General features: G+C 44.2%; 1 non-coding gene across 1 annotated transcript; it reads right to left on the bottom strand.

Annotated features, from left to right (window-relative positions):
- Positions 1-1,423: 1,423 nt before the first annotated feature.
- On the bottom strand, positions 1,424-1,495 carry trnad-guc (transfer RNA aspartic acid (anticodon GUC)). The gene has a single exon. It is a non-coding gene; the product is annotated as a tRNA-Asp (tRNA).
- Positions 1,496-4,289: the final 2,794 nt, after the last annotated feature.

Here is a 4,289-nt window from a genome sequence, read left to right as displayed (position 1 = left end):
CAGAATAATGAACAGCTCTGTCCAAAAGCAAAAACATGATAAACAAGTTTAAGACCCTCACATGGTAAAAGACAACAATCAAAATGGGGGTCATGGCATGAATTGGAAGAAAAACAAGTAAATTGCTGCTTTGCCTGGAAGGAGTGTTCGGGGCCGTGGATGGTGAGGATAAATTATGTAAAAGGCCAGGTATAACACCTCCTGTAATTGCTTGGGAAAGTGCCATGAGAAATGGATGAGGTGTCAGGGGTGATGCGGGAGTGGACCAGAGTTCTGTGGAGGGAAGGGTCCTTTTGTAATGTGATGGGGAGGGGAGGAGAAGATGTGTTTGGTGGTGGCATCATATTGGGGGTGGTGGAAATGGTGGAGGATGATTCTTTGGATGTGGAGGCTGGTGGAGTGGAAAGTGAGGGCAAGGGGAACGCGATTGTGGTTTTGGCAGGGTGGCAAAGGGGTGAGAGCAGAAGTGTGGGAAATGGTCGGACACGGTTGAGAGCCCTGTCAACTGCATTGGGGGGAAACTTCGGTTGAGGAAAAAAGGATGATATATCAGAAGCGTTGTTGCGACAGAAATGGAGAAGTTGGGAGAATGGAATAGAGTCCTTACAGAAGGCAGGGGGTGAGGTAGTGTAGTCGACGTAGTTGTGGGAATCCGTGGACTTATAATGAATATTAGTAGACAGCTTATCCCCAGAAATGGAGCCAGAGAAGTCGAGGAATGGAAGGCAAGTGTCAGAGATGGACCATGTGAAGGTGCGAAAAGGGTGGAAATTGGAAGCAAAGTTGATGGAATTTTCCAGTTCTGGGCTAGAGCAGGAAATGGCACCAATACAGTCATCAGTGTACCAGAAAAGGACCTTGGGAAAGGTTCCTGTGTAGGACTGGAACAAGGAATGTTCGACATACCCCAGAAAAAGACAGGTATAACTGGGATCCATGTGGGTACGCAAAGGAACAGGTTTTATTTGGAGGGAGTGAGTGGATTTGAAGAAGAGGTTATTTAATGTGAGAACAGGTTGAGCCAGGCCGAGGAGGATGATGAATGACGATGGCTGTCCCTCTGTTCAAGCAAGAATGAGAGAGACCTCCTGGTGGGGGATGGAGTTGTAGAGAGATTGGATGTCCTTGTGAAGAGGAGGCAGTTAGGGCCAGGAAAGTGTAAATTGAAAGGACGCAGGCTGGAAGAAGAGTGACAGATGCAGCTCGGAAGAGACGAGACAAGGGGAGAAAAAATAGAGTGAAAGTTGGGAGAAATATGTTGAGTAGGACAGGAAACGGCTACTGACGTAAGCGTTGAGCACTTAACATGGCATTGATTCTGGCTGAAGAGAATTGGTGCAATTGTTTCGTCTTTTTTTTATTTGAACAGGCAGCAGCAGAAGATGTATGAAAACAAATCATCATTTAAGGAAATAAACATTATCTCCCCGTCGGGGAATTGAACCCCGGTCTCCCACGTGACAGGCGGGGATACTGACCACTATACTAACGAGGAAACAACACATGCAGCGGCTACTCATTTTCTACAGAAGAGTCAGAACAACAATCACGTTCCGAATCTGTTTGGATTTATTGACTCAGGCCAGAAAGATGACTGTTATTCGACTGCAATCCAGCTGAGGGAAACTGAGATATCGGCAAAGAAACAAAGACATGCAGAGCAGCAAAGAAAAAGTGAGACAGATGCAGAGACGGAGACAGCGAGAGAAGTAGAGATTGAAAGCTTTAGATACAATTCATAAATTCGTCTCTATATCAGTTGAGAAACAAAGACAGTAGGTAAAGAAACGCTTAAATTTCGGTAGCGCCTTTCCCGTCTTCGGGTTGCCCCAAACCGCTTGACAGTCAGTGAACTACTTTTGAAGTTTAGTCACTGTTGTAAAGACGGAGGTTGAGAAAAAATGCAAATTCAACAGATGCTAAAATAGCACCTTAAGAATTGCATATAAATATCGATTATTTCTCTCCATATCTATAAACACCTCATTATTTGTTTGATACAGTTTCAGCAGATGTAAAAGTGGATAGCATTTCGAAATAATTACTCAGTTAAAATTTCGATCACCATCGCCCACCCTCAAAAACAGACGGGCAACAAGATTCAGGTCTCCAAACCATCTCATCAAGAACATTCTGCTAGATGATTTTTTTTTCTGTTCTGCGTTTCCAAGGAGGATTTCTGAAGTTACACATTGGTACAAAAACAAGAAATGCTGGAATCACTCAGCAGGTCTGGCAGCATCTGTGGAAAGAGAAGCAGAGTTAACGTTTCGGGTCAGTGACCCTTCTTCGGAACCTTCTCTTTCCACAGATGCTGCCAGACCTGCTGAGTGATTCCAGCATTTCTTGTTTTTGTTTCAGATTTCCAGCATCCGCAGTATTTTGCTTTTACACATTGGTATTTCGTTTTGATTTCTTAACATTGCATTGTCGCGGTCAACGATTTCAACCCCGGTCTCCCGCATGAGAGGTGGGGATGGTCCCCTCTATATTAATGTGGAACTCATTCACAACCGGCAAATGGCGGAGATCCTGGTTCCTGTTCCAGTGAGTTTTTCGAAACATTTATTTGATGACACTTGTTTCCAACAGCCACTGTTGAAAGAAAACTTACAATTCGCATTTCCATCTCTTTGTAAATTACGGCCCTGAGTAATACGATGTCGGGATCGGGAAAGACAGTGAGAGACAAAGACCCACTCAGAAGAGTGTAGAAAATGTGAGGCACAGACACATGTACGCAGACAGATGCACGGATATACGCGCACAGGGGAACACTTACACACACAAACAGGAGCACACAGGCTCAAAAACGAAAGCAAAAATATAACCATAAACACACACACGAACATACATGCACCCTGATGCAGACATGCACATAAATACACACTCACCTGCGCACACAGTCATACACATGCACACTTACACATGCATTGACACACATAGAGCGACACAGCTACACTTACATATACATATGGAGTGACTTCGACATAGAGAGAAACAGGCTGACAGAAACATTGTCGCTAATTTGGCTGATTTTTGACAGAGCCGATTTTCCCACATTGGATCTGTAAGAGGTCCCCTCTCCCGTTTCCCCCCTTCCTGATGATTCTTGACTTTAGGATTCCATAAAGGACAAATTGTACGGACACAGGGTTGGACTGAACCCCAAATTTCTTTATTAAAAAAGAACACCCCTCCTAAAACCGTGTTACAAACACCTTTAACTAATCTAAAGGACACCACACGACACCTTGATTGGTTTGTCCGATTTAAATCCCTCCACGATTTAACCTCGTCGCTCACCAGGACTTATAAAATAAACCTTTTGAAAAACCACAGGGAAAACCCCAAATTCACTCAATTCGAAACCCAAACCCTCCCAGGATTTGGTTGCTACACTTAAAATTATTTTAAAACTCTTAGCCCCAAATACTCCTTTGATTTGGTTGATCGCTTACAATCCCTCCATGAAGTTTCTTCTTCCGGTGAGGAATTGTAGGTCCACGAGCCAGGTTGACCATTCCTGGCCCTCCTTCTCGAGTGCAGAACCCATAGGAAAAAAAAACTTACAATCACTCACACGGCTGGTCGTTAACAATGTTGATTGTAGGCCTGCACCTGAGAATATTTGTCCTTCTTCATATAACTGCACCTCCAAGCCCTTCGATCTTGTCCATTTTATATGCTCCTTATCGAAATGTCATAATCACTTCTCCTGAAGCCATCCTGCTGGATGGTCAGCACTTAGCACCTTTTAATCCTTTTCCTCTGTTACCTGCCTGGTCTAGACAGATCCATTTCGTGCTGATGTAATTTCCCTGACCGAGAACAATGAACTCCACCAAGGTGAGGTAACCCAGGCTCCAAAGCTAATATCCATGAAAGAGGTCTCCCTCCTGTCTTGACAGGAGTGAATGCTGTGCTCTGGGGCCAGTTAGTTGTAACAATGGCCTCCCCAATCACTTAACATGATGACTGTTATGCTGTGTCACTGTTATGATAATGTCCCAACTTCCATTTCTTTAACAGTAACAGTTTCTGTTGTGATGTTGGGATGTTTGAAAATTGACTCATCGGAATGCAGCCTGCCTCAGTGTGCTTTGTGTTGAGGTTTGACTCTTATTCACAGTACTAGTGTCCGTGGGGGTTGGGGTTCCTTCCCCATACTCCACAAAGTCCAGTTTGAAAGTTCAGTTGTGGGAGGAGGAATTCAGATCCCACAGATCACAAACCCGTTAAGATTCTTATGCTGGGAATAGAGTGCTGGTTGTAAAAGAAAAGGTGTA

This window comes from Heterodontus francisci, chromosome 29 (assembly GCF_036365525.1).
Source record: "Heterodontus francisci isolate sHetFra1 chromosome 29, sHetFra1.hap1, whole genome shotgun sequence".
Taxonomy (NCBI): Eukaryota; Metazoa; Chordata; class Chondrichthyes; order Heterodontiformes; family Heterodontidae; genus Heterodontus; species Heterodontus francisci.
Note: the sequence above shows the minus strand (reverse complement) of the source record. Positions and strands in the feature narration are given on the sequence as shown.